Source organism: Hylobates moloch, unplaced genomic scaffold (genome assembly GCF_009828535.3).
Source record: "Hylobates moloch isolate HMO894 unplaced genomic scaffold, HMol_V3 SCAFFOLD_12, whole genome shotgun sequence".
NCBI classification, from domain to species: domain Eukaryota; kingdom Metazoa; phylum Chordata; class Mammalia; order Primates; family Hylobatidae; genus Hylobates; species Hylobates moloch.
This window is the reverse complement of record NW_026652287.1, coordinates 10,946,902-10,963,083: the sequence shown is the minus strand read 5'-3', so window position 1 is coordinate 10,963,083 and position 16,182 is coordinate 10,946,902.

The following is a 16,182-nucleotide window of genomic DNA, read 5'->3' as shown; positions in this document are numbered from 1 at the left end:
TAAGCATGCTCTTTGGAACAGGACCTGGCACACAGGACACTCTCTCTCAGTGTTGGTTGTAATTCGTCGGGACAGAGAACATTCCTAGGCCATGAGGTGAGCAAGCGGCAGGGAGGAACTGGAACATGAACCAGGCTCTTCTAACTCCAGGACCCACACTTTAAATTGCTAGATTGCCCTCTATACAAATGGGAGATATTAATATCCCCATCAGATGGGGAAACTGAGGCCTGGAGAGGTGAACACATGTCTCCCAGTTCATGGAACTGGTAAGAGCAGAGCCCCAAACTCTGGCCTATTTGATTCTGAAGTTGGATCTCATTGCACCAGTGCAGACCACTTCTCCCTCCTTTTCTCTATTTTCTGGGCCATTTAGGAGGCAGGCGAGGTGGTCCCACCTCCTTATTCTGCCTGTCCTGGGCCTGCCCGGTGTGCCCCCAGTGTCCACCTCAGCTCCTTGAGTCTAAATTTCCAACTGGGGGCTGGGTGCGGTGGCTCACGCCTGTAATCCCAGCACTTTGGGAGGCCAAGGAGGGAGGATCACTTGAGGCCAGGAGTTTGAGACCAGCTTGGCAACATGGTAAAACCTCGTCTCTACTAAAAATACAAACATTAGCTGGGCATGGTGGTGCACGTCTGTAGTCCCAGCTACTCAGGGGACTGAGGCAGGAGGATCACTTGAACCCAGGAGGCAGAGATTGCAGTGAGCAGTGATCATGCCACTGCCCTCCAGCTTGGGTGACAGAGTGAGACTCCGTCTCAAATAAATAAATAAATAAATATCCAACTGGGAGCCAGGCGCGGTGGCTCACGCCTGTAATCCCAGCACTTTGGGAGGCCGAGGCGGGTGGATCACGAGGTCAGGAGATCAAGATCATCCTGGCTAACATGGTGAAACCCCATCTCTACTAAATGTACAAAAAATTAGCCGGGCGTGACAGCGGGCGCCTGTAGTCCCAGCTACTTGGGAGGCTGAGGCAGGAGAATGGTGTGAACCCAGGAGACGGAGCTTACAGTGGGCCGAGATCGCGCCACTGCACTCCAGCCTGGGCGACAGGGCGAGACTCCATCTCAAAAAAAAATATATATATATATATATATGTGTGTGTATATATATATGTGTATATATATGTGTATATATATGTGTATATATGTGTATATATGTATATATATATATGTGTGTATATATATATGTGTATATATATATATATATATATCTATCTCCAACTGGGAAAACTTGAGTGGAGGTGGCCCAGGATGGAGCTCAAAGGCCCAGAAGGTTCCCATGGAGGAGAAGAGCTCTGTGTAGCCTGCCTACCCCTTCCAGGCCAGCAGGAACATCTTGTCCCTTTGATTGCTGTGGCCAACTCAAACCCCCACTCCTGGAGCCTGCCCTGGCTTATATCCTAAGCACAAAGGCCAATGTTTACTAACTCAAGGAAGCGTGTCAACAGCAGTGGGTTGCAAAGGCTGGCAGGCATCTGGCTCAGCTGGGCAGAGGTAGTATCTCTGTCCCCAACACTGTAGGTCTCAGTCCCATGCTGGGTGCACCCCTAGATGCCATTCACACGTGTGGGCAGAGAGCAGGGAGGTGAGCCTGCAGGGCCCAGTATCCGGAGTCCCCTCCCCGATGCTCCCTGTTCAGGCTAGACTCCATTGGATAACAGATCAGCAGTGGCTGGGTGTGACTGTCTCTGTTCTTCATGCCCGACCATGTAGAGGTGGGTTCCAGAGGCCTTGCTCAAGAAGCTCACTGATAGATGGGTTCATAGGACTCATCCCTGACAATATCCTGGTGTGCAGAAAAGCATTCACCTAGCTGAGCCTGGTAGTGAGCACCTGTAGTCCCCAGCCACTCAGGAGGCTGAGGTGGGAGGATCACTTGAGTCCAGAATTTAAAGGCTGCAGTGAGCTACGATCATGCCACTGCACTCTAGCCTGGGGAACAGGGTGAGAACTTGTATCAAAAATAGATAAGGCAGGGCCCAGTGGCTCACACCTGTAATCCCAGTACTTTGGGAGGCCAAGGCGGGAGGATCACTTGAGATTAGGCGTTCGAGACCAGCCTGGCCAACATGGTGAAACCCTGTCTCTACTAAAAATACAAAAATTAGGCTGGATGCAGTGGCTCATGCCTGTAATCCTAGCACTTTAGGAGGCTGAGGCGGGCAGATCACCTGAGGTCAGGAGTTTGAGACCAGCCTGACCAATATGGTGAAACACCCTCTCTACTAAAAATACAAAACTTAGCTGGGCATGGTGGCAGGCACCTGTAGTCCCATCTACTTGGGAAGCTGAGACAGAGAATTGCTTGAACCTGGGAGGTGGAGGTTGCAGTGAGCCGAGATCATGCCACTGCACTCCAGCCTGGGCAACAGAGTAAGACTCTGTCCTCCCCCAAAAAATTAGCTGGGTGTGGTGGTGTGTGCCTGTAATCCCACACAGCTACTTGGGAGGCTGAGGCAGGAGAATCACTTGAACCCAGGAGGTGGAGGTTGCAATGCGAGATTGTGCCACTGCACTCCAGCCTGGGCGACGGAGTGAGACCCTGTCTCAAAATAAATAAATAAATAAATAAATAAGTAAGTAAAATGGAACAAGTCTCAGTTACTGATTGTTCTTACTATAGTGTTTGCTAATATTAGAGCTTCTGGAAAAAAAAACATGAAAAAGAGGCAATCTCTAAATGGAGATACACTTTCAGGGTTTTAAAAAGCAGTTTTTAGTTGCTAATGAGCGCTTGTGAAACCACACAGCTGACCCTTAGAGTCATGATTTTCTAGCTGATGGAGATCTTTTTACAGGCGTCCACCTGGGCTCTGAAACTCACAGACTTAAAGGGCTTAAGAAAGTCTCGCTTCGCTCTTAGCCTCGAGACAAACAGCCTCTTGGCTTAGCTACGGCAGAAGAAAATCCTGAATTCACAAATTCTAGTTGCCCAAACCTGATCCCAAGCTGAAAGCTCTGCAATGGGACGGTTGCTTGAGCCCAAGAGGTCGAGGCTGCAATGAGCTATGATCGCACCACTGCACTCCAGCCTGGGTGACAGAGCGAGACCCTGTCTTAAAAAGAGAGAGAAAAAAAAAAGCTGAAATCTTTTTTTTTTTTTTTTTTTTTTTTTTGAGGAGTCTCGCTCTTTTGCCCAGGCCGGAGTACAGTGGCGCTATCTCGGCTCACTGCAAGCTCCGCCTCCCGGGTTCACGCCATTCTCCTGCCTCAGCCTCCCGAGTAGCTGGGACTACAGGCGCCTGCAATCACGCCCGGCTAATTTTTTGTATTTTTAGTAGAGATGGGTTTCACCGTGTTAGCCAGGATGGTCTCGATCTCCTGACCTCATGATCCGCCCGCCTCGGCCTCCCAAAGTGCTGGGATTACAAGCATGAGCCACCGCGCCCAGCCAAAAAAGCTGAAATCTGATGCTGTTTGCTGTGAGCTGTTTCAGTGTCAGCATGAATTCTGCCAAACTAAAAAAATGGGCAAAATTGCTCCACTCAACACACAGGACTTTAACTCTAGGACCCTGGCAGATTAGAGACATCCCTCCCTGGGGCCATATGCTGTGCAAACATCGTGGATGCTGCTGGACAGTCTGGGTCACTTACAGATGTCCATGATGAAAGAGTTCCTCTCTAATGGGACCATTTACATTGGGCTGCTCTTCAGCTCTGCATTTCTTTTTTTTTTTTTTTTTTTTTTGAGACAGTCTCGCTCTTGTTGCCCAGGCTGGACTGCAATGGCATGATCTCGGCTCATTGCAACCTCCGCCTCCCAGGTTCAATTGATTCTCCTGTCTCAGCCTCCCAAGTAGCAGGGATTACAGGCATGTGCCACCACGCCCAGCTAATTTTGTATTTTTAGTAGAGACGGGGTTTCACCATGTTGGTCAGGCGTGTCTCGAACTCCTGACCTCAGGGGATCTGCCTGCCTCGGCCTCCCAAAGTGCTGGGATTACAGGCGTGTTTTTATTGAGACGGAGTCTTGCTCTGTCGCCCAGGCTGGAGTGCAATGGTGCGATCTCGGCTCACTGCAAGCTCCGCCTCCAAGATTCACGCCATTCTCCTGCCTCAGCCTCCCGAGTAGCTGGGACTACAGGCGCCCGCCACCTCACTCGGCTAGTTTTTTGTATTTTTAGTAGAGATGAGGTTTCACCGTGTTAGCCAAGATGGTCTCAATCTCCTGACCTCGTGATCCACCCGCCTCGGCCTCCCGGCCCCCCTTTTTTTTTTTTTTTAAGACAGTCTTGGGATGTCTCCCAAGCTGAAGTGCAATGGCGTAATCTTGGCTCACTGCAACCTCTGCCTCCTAGGTTCAAGTGATTCTCCCGCCTCAGTCTCCCAAGTAGTTAAGACTATAGGCATGCGCCACCACACCAAGCTAATTTTTGTATTTTTTAGCAGAGACAGGGCTTCGCCATGTTGGTGACGCTAGTCTCGAACTCTTGGCCTCAGGTGATCCTCCCGCCTCGGCCTCCCAAAGTGCTGGGATTACAGGTGTGAGCCACTGCGCCCGGCCAGCTCTGCATTTCTGGTGCTGATTCCTTCCTAACTTGTGATCCTGCCCAAAGCAACAAGCCGAGAGAGGGTACATCACAGGGACCGTGATCCTTCCACGCACTCCTTCAGATTGGACTCTGAAAACCCTCCACCAAATGTTTCACTGCAGTTGATCGTTGTGTCTGACTTTCTCGATTCGTTGCAATTTGCAACAACGGACTAATAGCCTGATTCTCCTTCCCACATCTTTGTCCTGACGTACTGTACCTTAGTAAGGCTGTCTGTTAAATGCAACTGTCCCTCAAAAGGCATTATTTCTTCTATGCTGCTCACTAAAGAAATAATCAGAATGAAAAGCACTGGTGGTGAGCCAGGAGCAATGGCTGACACCTGTAATCCCAGCACTTTAAGAGGCTGAGATGGGGGGATCCCTTGAGCCCAGGAGTTCAAGGGTACAGTGAGCTATAATCGCACCACTGCACTTCAGACAGGGCAGCGAAGTGAGACCCTGTCTCTAAAAGAAAAAAAAAAAAAAAAGAAAAGGGTGGAGAGTTATATAAGCCCATTTCGGAAATTTGTGAAAATCCAGGATTTTGCCCCTTCCACTTCCTGAACCTGAAATGAAGCTTTCTGGTTAAGTTGTATAAAAATGTTTTTCTGTGAAAAGGTTTTTGTCCCTCTCGGCTGGGCACAGTGGCTCATGCCTATAATCCCAGCACTTTGGGAGGCCAAGGCAGGCAGATCATTTGAAGTCAGGAATTCGAGACCAGCCTGGCCAACATAGCGAAACCCTGTTTCTTTTTTTTTTTTTTTTTTGAGGCGGAGTCTTTCTCTGTCCCCCAGGCTGGAGTGCAGTGGCGCGATCTCGGCTCACCGCAACCTCCACCTCCTGGGTTCACGCCATTCTCCTGCCTCAGCCTCCCGAGTAGCTGGGAATACAGGCGCCCGCCAACACGCCCGGCTAATTTGCGAAACCCTGTTTCTACTAAAAATACAAAAAAAAAAAAAAAAAAAAAAATTAGCCGGGCATGGTGGTACGCACCTGTAATCCTAGCTACTCAGGAGGGTGAGGCAGGAGAATCACTTGAACCCAGGAGGCGGGGTTCATTGAGCTGAGATCATGCCACTGCACTCCAGCCTGGTGACAGAGCGAGACTCTGTCACAAAAAAAAAAAAAAAGAAAGAAAAGAAAGTCTTATTAAAGCCAGGTACAGTGGCTCATACCTGTAATCCCAGCACTTTGGGAGGCGGAGGCAGGAGGATCACTTGAGGCCAGGGGTTTGAGACCAACCTGGGCAACCTAGTGAGACCCTGTCTCTACAAAAAATTTAAAAAGTAGCTGGCTATAGTGGTGCATGCCTGTAGTCCCAGATACTCAGGAGGCTAAGTGGGGAAGATCTCTTGAGCCCAGGAGCTTAAGACTGCAGTGAGCTATGATTATACCATTGTACTCCAGCCTGGGCAACAGAGGGAGGCCCTGACGATTAAAAAAAAAAAAAAAAAAAAAAGGCCCGGCACAGTGGCTCACATCTGTAATCCCAGCACTTTGGGAGGCCAAGGCGGGCGGCTCACGAGGTCAGGAGATCGAGACCATCCTGGCTAACATGGTGAAACCCCGTCTCTACTAAAAACACAAAAAAATTAGCCGGGTGTGGTGGCAGGTGCCTGTAATCCCAGCTACTTGGGAGGCTGAGGCAAAAGAATGGCGTGAACCCGGGGGGCGGAGCTTGCAGTGAGCCAGGATCACACCACTGCACTCCAGCCTGGGCGACAGAGCAAGACTCCGTCTCAAAAAAAAAAAAAAAAAAGGCCAGGCATGGCGGCTCATGCCTGTAATCCCAGCACTTTGGGAGGCTGAGGCGGGAGGATCACAAGGTCAGGAGTTCCAGACCAGCCTAACCAACATGGTGAAACCCCATCTCTACTAAAAATACAAAAATTAGCTGGGCGTGGTGGTGTGTGCCTGTAATCTCAGCTACTTGGGAGGCTGAGGCGGGAGCATTGCTTGAACCTGGGAGGCAGAGGTTGTGGTGAGCTGAGATCGTGCCATTGCACTTCAGCCTGGGCAATAAGAGCGAAACTCCGTCTCAAAAAAATAATAATAATAAATAAAAACTCCTGTTATGGATAATACCCACATGAATTCCCATCCTCAATTTTAAGGCTATTATCACTTCCACTGGTTCATCTTAGGGTAGAAAATATTCTAAACGTCTGGGCATATTGGCTCACGCCTGTAATCCCAGCACTTTGGGAGGCTGAGGCGGGTGGATCACTTGAGGTCAGGAGTTCGAGACCAGCTTGGCCAACATGGTGAAACCCCATCTCTACTAAAAATACAAAAATTAGCTGGGCATGATGGCGGGCACCTGTAGTTTCGGCTACTGGGGAGGCTGAGGCAGGAGAATCGCTTGAACCTGGGAGGCGGAGGCTGCAGTGAGCTGAAATCATGCCAGTGCACTCTAACCTGGGCGACACAGCGACACTCTCTTTCTTCCTTTCTTTCTTTGAGACAGGGTTTCGCTTTTGTTGCCCAGGCTGGAGTGCAATGGTGCGATCTCGGCTTACTGCAACCTCCGCCTCCTGGATTCAACCGATTCTCCTGCCTTAGCCTCCCAAGTAACTGGGATTATGGGCGCCCGCCACCACGCTCGGCTATTTTATGTGTTTTTAGTAGAGACAGAGTTTCATCATGTTGGCCAGACTGGTCTCACACACTGACCTCATGTGATCTGTCTGCCTTGGCCTCCCAAAGTGCTGGGATTACAGGCATGAGCCACTGTGCCCAGCCACGACACTCTCTTTCAAAAAAAAAAAAAAAAAAAAAAAAGAAAATATTATAAACAAAGTAATCTAAGTATCCATCAACAGGAGACTGGCTTAATACAATAAAACATTAACTATTAAAAATAATAAAGAGGCTGATTGTGGTGGCTCATGCCTGTAATCCCAGCACTTTGGGAGGCCAAAGCAGGAGGATCTCCTGAGGTCAAGAGTTCAAGGCCAGCCTGGGCAACATGGCGAAACCCCATCTCTACTGAAAAAAAAGAAGAGCCGGGCATAGTGTCGGGCGCCTGTAATCCTGTCTACTCAAGAGGCTGAGGCATGAATTGCTTGAACCTCAGAGGTGGAGGTTGCGGTGAGCCTAGATCGAGCCACTGCACTCCAGCCTGGGCAACAGAGTGAGACTCTGTTTTTTAAAAAACAAAACAAAAAGGCGGGGCATGGTGGCTCACGCCTGTAATCCTAGCACTTTGGGAGGCCGAGGCGGGTGAATCACAAGGTCAGGAGATCGAGACCATCCTGGCTAACACGGTGAAACCCTGTCTCTATTAAAAATACAAAAACAAAATTAGCCAGGCGTGGTAGCAGGTGCTTGTAGTCCCAGCTACTCGGGAGGCTGAGGCAGGAGAATGGCGTGAACCCGGGAGGCGGAGCTTGCAGTGAGCGGAGATCATGCCACTGCACTCCAGCCTGGGCAACAGAGCGAGACTCCACCTCAAAAAGAAAAAAAGAATAAATAAACTTTCTAGATGTTCTAGATGGTGATGGGAAAAAGCTCCAAGATATGTTATGTTTTAAAAAAAAAGGCACGGAGCAGTGTATATAAGTTACCATTTGTGTAAAAAAAAAAAACCCACAGTTTACAGATGGTTTTAATTTTGTTCTTACAGTTTATTTGAATTTTCCACAGTACAAAACATGCCAACGGTTCTCAGCCATTTGACAGAGTTTAAATAAAGAGAACCAATGCAACCTTGCCATTTGGAATCTTCTGCTTTTGGGAGCACCCCAAGCTTAGTGACTTCAGGGTTCATTTCATACTTCTCTGCACATCTAGTTGGCCTTTCTGGTTCTGCAGCAAAGTCTATTTACATGTTTTACATCATAATTTACATGATTTAAGATTTTGTAAGTATGGCTTCTGTTTGTTGAGCTATAACTTACACAGAGTGAAATTCATAGAACTGTACACCGAAAAGAGTATTTCAGTGTACAGTTCTATGAATTTTGAAAACATATACAGTTGCATAACTATGACCTCAATCAAGATACAGGACAATTCTGTTACCCCAAAATGTAATCACCACAAATCCACCCTCGCTGTGCACCTTTGTCCTCAATCCACCCCCATCCCAACCCCTGGCAACCACTGATCTGTTTTCTTTCCTTACAGCTTTGCCTTTTCCAGAATGTCATATAAATGAATCAAGCAGTATGTAGCCTTTTCAGTCTTGCTTCATTCACCCAACAAAATACATTTGAGGCTGGGTATGGTGGCTTACGCCTATAATCCCAGCACTTTGGGAGGCGGAGGTGGGCAGATCACCTGAGGTCAGGAATTCAAAACCAGTCTGGCCAACATGGCAAAACCCCATCTTTACTAAAAATACAAAAATTAGCCAGGCATGGTGGCACGCATCTGTAGTCCCAGTGACTCGGGAGGCTGATGCATGAGAATCGCTGGAACCCAGGATGCGGAGGCTGCAGTGAGCCAAGATTGCACCACTGCACTCCAGCCTGGGAGACAGAGAGAGACCCTGTCTCAAAAAAAAAAAAAAAAAATTGAGATTCATCCACATTGGTGCTTGCATCCAGACTTTATTTTCTTGTTTTTCTTTTCTTTTTTGTTTAGACAAGGTCTCACTCATTCTGTCACCTAGGCTGGAGTGCAGTGGGACTACAGGCACACACCAACATGACTGGCTAAATTTTATTTTTTTGAGACGAAGTCTCACTCTGTCACCTAGGCTAGAGTGCAGTGGCGCGATCTTGGCTCACTGCAACCTCCGCCTCCCAGGTTCAAGTGATTCTCCTGCCTCAGCTTCCCGAGTAGCTGGGACTACAGGTGTGCATCACCATGCCTGGCTAATTTGTGTATTTTTAATAGAGACAGGGTTTTGCCATGTTGGCTCGGCTGGTCTCTAACTCCGGACCTCAAGTGGTCTGCCTGCCTCGGCCTCCCAAAGGGAGGGACCCCTGGGATTACAGGTGTCAGCCACCGTGCCCGACCCCACTGGCTAAATTTTTGTTTGTTTGTTTGTAGAGTCAAGGTTTTGCTATGTTGCCCAGGCTGGTCTTGAACTCCTGGCTTCAAGAAATTCTCCCACCTTGGCCTCCCAATATGTTGGCATTATAGGTGTGAGCCACAGTGCCCCACCCAAACTTTGTTTCTCTCCATTGCTGAGCAGTGTTTCATTGTATGCTTGTGCCAGAGTTTAATACTGCTCATTGGCCAGGCACAGTGGCTCATGCCTATAATGCCAGCACGTTGAGAGGCTGAGGCAGGAGGATCACTCGAGCCCAGGAGGTCAAGGCTGCAGTGATCACTTCACTGCACTCAAGCCTGGGTGACACAGCGAGAACCTGTTCCCCAAAAAATGAAAACCCAAACAAACAAACAACACTGCTTATTTGCTTTCTGTAATCAGCCTATTAACAAATCAAGGGAGAATGAGTCTTGGTTACAAGACAGAATACAAATGTGAAGGGTTAGAGAACAGAAGCTGGGCAATACACTTCCTCATCTTTTTTTTGTTTTGTTTTGTTTTGTTTTTTGAGACGGAGTCTTGCACTGTTGCCCAGGCTGGAGTGCAGTGGCGCGATCTAGGCTCACTGGTCTCAAGTGATCCTCCCATCTCAGCCTCCCAAAGCACTGGGGTTACAGGTGTGAGTCAATACACCCAGCCCTTTGCCTATTTCTTTTTCTTTTTCTTTTTTTTTTTTTTTTGAGATGGAATCTTGCTCTGTCCCCCAAGCTGGAGTACAGTGGCAAAATTTTGGCTCATTGCAGCCTCTGCCTCCCAGGTTCAAGCGATTCTCCTGCCTCAGCCTCCTGAGTAGCCTGGGATTACAGGCCTGTGCCCCCATGCCCAGCTAATTTTTATATTTTTATTAGACATAGAGTTTCACCATGTTGGCCAGGCTGGTCTCAAACTCCTGGCCTCAAGTGATCCACACGCCTCAGCCTCCCGAAGTTCTGGGATTACAGGCATGAGCCACTATGCCCGGCCCCTTTGCCTGTTTCTTAATCGAATTATAGTCTTTTTATTATTGAGCTATAAGAGTTCTGTTTGTTTGTTTTCTTACTTTTGAGGCAGACTCTCGCCCTATCATCCAGGCTGGAGTGCAAGTGCAGTGGCATGATCATATTTCACTGCAACCTCAACCTCCCTGGCTCCAGTGATCCTCCCAGCTCAGCCTTCCAAGTAGTTGGGACTACAGGCATGTGCCACTATGCCCAGCCAATTAAAAACAATTTTTTAGCTGGGTGTGGTGGCTCATGCCTGTAATCCTAGCACTTTGGGAGGCCGAGGCGGGTGGATCACTTGAGGTCAGGAGTTCGAGATCAGCCTGGCCAACATGGTGAAACCCTGTCTCTACTAAAAATACAAAAATTAACCGGACATGGTGGCAGACGCCTATAATCCCAGCTGCTCAGGAGACTGAGGCAGGAGAATCGCTTGAACCCAGGAGGCGGAGGTTGCAGTGAGCCGGGATCGCGTCATTGCACTCCAGCCTGGGTGACAAGAATGAAACTCCGTGTCAAAAAAAAAAAAAAATTGGTAGATACGGGGTCTCACTATGTTGCCCAGGCTTGTCTTGAACTCCTGGGCTCAGGGGATCCTCCCGCCAAAGTGCTGGGATTACAGTCATGAGCCACTGGTGTGGAAAGAGTTCTTAATATATTCTAGATATAAATCCCTTATCAAATATATATTTGGAAGTATTTTTTGCCCATTTTGTAGGTTTTCACTTTTTTTTTTTAGTGCAGTGGCTCTCAGCTCACTGCAACCTCCGCCTCCTGGGTTCAAGAGATTCTCCTGCCTCAGCCTCCTAAGTAGCTAGGATTAAAGGCACCCGCCACCACGCCCAACTAATTTTTGTGTTTTTAGTAGAGACAGGGTTTCACCATGTTGCCCAGGCTGGTCTCGAACTCCTGACCTCAAGTGATTCACCCACCGCGGCCTCCCAAACTGCTGGAATTACTGGCGTGAGCCACCATGCCTGGCCTTCACTTTCTTAATTGTATTATTTGTAGTGCAACAGCTTTTAATTTTGATGAAGTCCAGTGTATCTACCTGTTCTTTAGTCACTTGTGCTTTAGTGTCCTAAGAAGTGGGCCAATTTTTTTTTTTTTAAGAGATGGGTTCTTCCTATGTTGCCTAGGCTGATCTTGAACTCCTGGGCTCAAGCAGTCCTCCTGCCTCGGCCTTCCACAATGCTGGGATTACAGTCATGAGCCACCACACCCAGCCTAAGCTGATTTTTTTTTTTAGCTTGAAAGGAAAAATCTTCTGCAGAAGGAACATGATTCACCAGGCGGTTACCTCTGGAGGCAGCACACTTTTTCAAAATGATTAAAATAACGTTAACGCAAACTAAATTCTGTTAGGTAGGTGCTCTCATCATCCCCATTTCACAGCTTAGAAGATGGAGGCTTACTAGCTGGGTGTAGTGGCGCATCCCTGTAATCCCAGCTACTAGGGAGGCTGAGGCGGGAGAACCACTTGAACCAGGAGGTGGAGGTTGCAGTGAGTGGAGATCGTGCCACTGCACTCCACCCTGAGTGACACAGTGAGACTCTGTCTCAAAAAAAAAAAGAAGGCAAGGATGGGTGATCACATTGTCAGGCGGTTTAGATTTTATCTTTGAGACAATAGGGAGCTATTGAAGGTTTTTTTTTGAGACAGAGTTTCGCTCTTGTTGCCCAGGCTGGAGTGCAATGGCGCGATCTCAGCTCACCACAACCTCCGCCTCCTGGGTTCAAGTGATTCTCCTGCCTCAGCCTCCCGAGTAGCTGGGATTACAGGCATGTGCCACCACACCCGGCTAATTTTGTATTTTTAGTAGAGATGGGGTTTCTCCATGTTGGTCAGGCTGGTCGTGAACTCCCGATCTCAGGTGATCCGCCCGCCTCGGTCTCCCAAAGTGCTGGGATTACAGGCGTGAGCCACCGCGCCCGGCCTCCTGAAGGTTTTATAGCAGAGATGCAACATGATCAGAACATTAAAGCCTACTCTGCTCTAGGTGAGCACAGAGAAGAGAGCTGGGCTGGAAACCCAGCTGCCCAGAGCTGCTGTGCCATTGTCCAGTGGCCTATTTGAGATTCTCCATTAGGTTTGGGGAAGATAAGTAAACCAAGAAGCTTTACATTTAAAAATTGGATCTAGACTGTAATCCCCTCACTTTGGGAGGCTGAGGCAGGCAGATCGCTTGAGCTTAGGAATTCAACATGATCCTGGGCAACATGGCAAAACCCCATCTCTACAAAAAAAACCCCCAAAATCAGCCAGGTGTGGTGAGGCACACCTGTAGTCGCAGCTGCTCAGGAGGCTGAGGCGGGTGAATCGATTGAGCCCAAGAGATTGAGGCTACAGTGAGCTGTGATTATGCCACTGCACTTCAGCCTGGGTGACAGAGTGAGACCCTGTCTCAATTAAAAAAAAAACGCATCTAAAAGCAGTCAAATAGCCCTGTGCTCTGCTTCCTGCAATCTACAACTGGAGACTCCCAAACAGGCAGAACTAGTGAGGATTCAGGGCAGAAGTCCGTGGACAGAACCTCACCCCTCCCCTGCCAGGCCCCACAGCTCTCCCAAGCAAGGGCAGCTGGAACCAGAGCAGGTGAAGGCCAGCCCAGGTGCCCAGCTAGTCTTGTTATCAGGGCTGGTGATCCTGGGCAGGGCCACTTAGGTAGGTGGGGCTGGTCTTTATCTCTTGAGGTACAGAGCCCATGTGTCTGAGCTTTGAGGTGACAGGAAGCTACATCACCAGGCACCAGTGATGGCTGGGAGGGACCAGAGAGTTGGTGGCATGGGACATAGGACCCCGGGCTCTGAAGACTGTGTAATCTTGGGCCACTCCTGGCATCCTCTGAGTCTTACTGTCCTAACTGTGCAAGCCAGGGAGCACTGGATCTGGCGTGGACCCTAGGATGTCCTCTGTGCTTGGCACTGGGGGCATTGAGGAATGTCCTGGAGATTTCTTTTCTTTTCTCTCTCTTTTTTGTTTTTGAGACAGAGTCTCGCTCTGTTGCCCAGGCTGGAGTGCAATGGTGCAATCTCAGCCCACTGCAACCTCCGCCTCCCAAGTTCAAGTAATTCTCCTGCCTCAGCCTCCTGAGTAGCAGGGACTAACAGGAGCCCGCCACCAGGCCCAGCTAGTTTCTTTGGTATTTTTAGTAGAGATGGGGTTTCACCATGTTGGCCAGTCTGGTCTTGAACTACTGACCTCAGGTGATCCACCTGCCTCAGCCTCCCAAAGCATTGGGATTACAGGTGTGAGCCACTGTGCCTGGCCTAAAATTTCTTGTCTCTCCAGCATCCACTCCCGTTCTCAAAACAGCATCTCCTTTCTCCATCCTTTCCCTGCTCCGTTCATGAGGTCTGGGTGGGGCATGTGAGCCAGGACTGGGCAGTGAGAATCCCTGTGATTGGTTCAGGGCTGGGCATCTGGCCAGAAACGGCCACGTGGATTTGCTCTGGGTCTTCTGCTTGAGAAAAGAGGCTCATTCTGAGCTGTGAGTTTGCTGCACTGATCCAGTGGTGCTGCGGGGGCCAACCCTGAGTCAGGTGAAGGAAAACGTGCCTGTATATAAAGCCAGAACAGAGAAACCAGAGCTGAGAGAAGATAGGCTGATTCCTGATGTCTGAGCAACTTGTTCCAGGCAGGAACAAGCTCCTGGATGAGCCAAACCTTTTTCCCTTTGGCTTAAGCTAGTTTGAGTTGGGTTTCTGGCATTTACAACCACTGGTGCTGACAAACACAAACAGAGAAACAATAACGCCACCACCATCTATGAGCGTGTCTTCACTGTCAGGCACCGAGGTAGGGACCATGGGGATTGTCTGTTCCACAGGGAGGCAGTACTTGATCATTTTGTTTACATTTGCTGGCACACATCAGATAAAGTTGACAGATTTTAGCAGTTTGTATTATTATTTTAAAACTCTTTGCAGACATTGCATCCCTGTGGTAGATTCTACTGTCCATAACCCTTCAAGGAAGGCCTCAATGCCCAGCTGTAGGGAGACTGGTTGGCTGTCACCTCCTATCGGATCTGCCTCAGCTGTAGAGACTTGGCCACAGCCTTCCCAGAGCAGCCCACATTTTGTGATTGAGCAAGGGAGTAGAGAGGCTGGTCCCTTTCAGCCCAATGGGGGTGACCTGACCAGTGAGTCTGTCTCCAGGGCCCCAGTAGGGCCGGCCAAGGCCTTGTGGAGTCTCCACCACTGAGTTCTCCTTCTCCCCAGTCCAGCCTCCCCTGCTTCCTTTCACTGATATGGATCCTTAAAATCATTTCATGGCCGGGCGCGGTGGCTCACGCCTGTAATCCCAGCACTTTGGGAGGCTGAGGCGAGCGGATCACAAGGTCAGGAGATCGAGACCATCCTGGATAACATCGTGAAACCCCGTTTCTACTAAAAAAATACAAAAAATTAGCTGGGTGTGGTGGCGGGCGCGTGTGGTCCCAGCTACTCGGGAGGCTGAGGCAGGAGAATGACGTGAACCCGGGAGGCGGAGCTTGCAGTGAGCGGAGATGCGCCACTGCACTCCGGCCTGGGAGACAGAGCGAGACTCCATTTCAAAAAAAAAAAAAAATCATTTTATGGCCAGGCATGGTGGTTCACGCCTGTAATCCCAGCGCTTTGGGAGGCGGAGGCAGAGGATCGCTTCTGTCCAGGAGTTCAAGGCTGCAGTGAGCTATGATTTTGCCACTGCACTCCAGCCTGGGTGACAGAGCAAGACCCTGTCTCAAACAAAACAACAGCAACAAAAAAAATCTTGCACCCCGAGCTCTGTCTTATCCTCTGTTCCTAGACAACCCAACGCTTGACAGCTCCCTTATGACTTGTACCTGATGGAGTGGGAAAGAGGTGATGGAGGCAGCCCCCCCGGTATATGCCATGGCTAAGCACTGTGCCCATTTTATCTTCTCAGCTTTCTATTTTTCTCCTCTCATTTTACAGATGAGGAACTTGAGATTTAAGAAGAGGAAGAATTGCCCAAATAACTTGTTCTTTGTGGCTAGAAAATGCTTACATGGAACTCAGGCCCAGGCCACATTCATATTACTATGTTTGTGATCATCCAAACATAAAACCAGTTCCTAGGCTGGGCATGGTGGCTCACGCCTGTAATCCCAGCATTTCGGGAGGCTGAGGCGGGTGGATCACCTGAGGTTAGGAGTTCGAGACCAGCCTGGCCAACATGGTGAAACCCCCATCTCTGCTAAAAATATAAAAATTAGCTGGACGTGGTGGCGGGCGCCTGTAATCCCAGATACTTGGGAGGCTGAGGCAGGAGAATCACTTGAACCTGGGAGGCAGAGGTTTCAGTGAGCCGAGATCACGCCATTGCACTCCAGCCTGGGCAACAAGAGCAAAACTCCATCTCAAAACAAACAAGCAAACAAACAAACAAAACCAAAAACAGTTCCTGCTTCCAAGATTTTAAGGCATTAACATCCATTTGGGAGGTGTGTGCATGTGAAACATCCATTTGGGAGACACCTGAAACATCTGAACTTTCTTTGTCAGTTTCTTTTTTTTTTTGAGACGGAGTTTCACTCTTGTTACCCAGGCTGGAGTGCAATGGCACGATCTCTGCCCACTGCAACCTCTGCCTCCCGGGTTCAAGCAATTCCCTTGCCTCAACCTCCCACGTAGCTGGGATTACAGGCATGC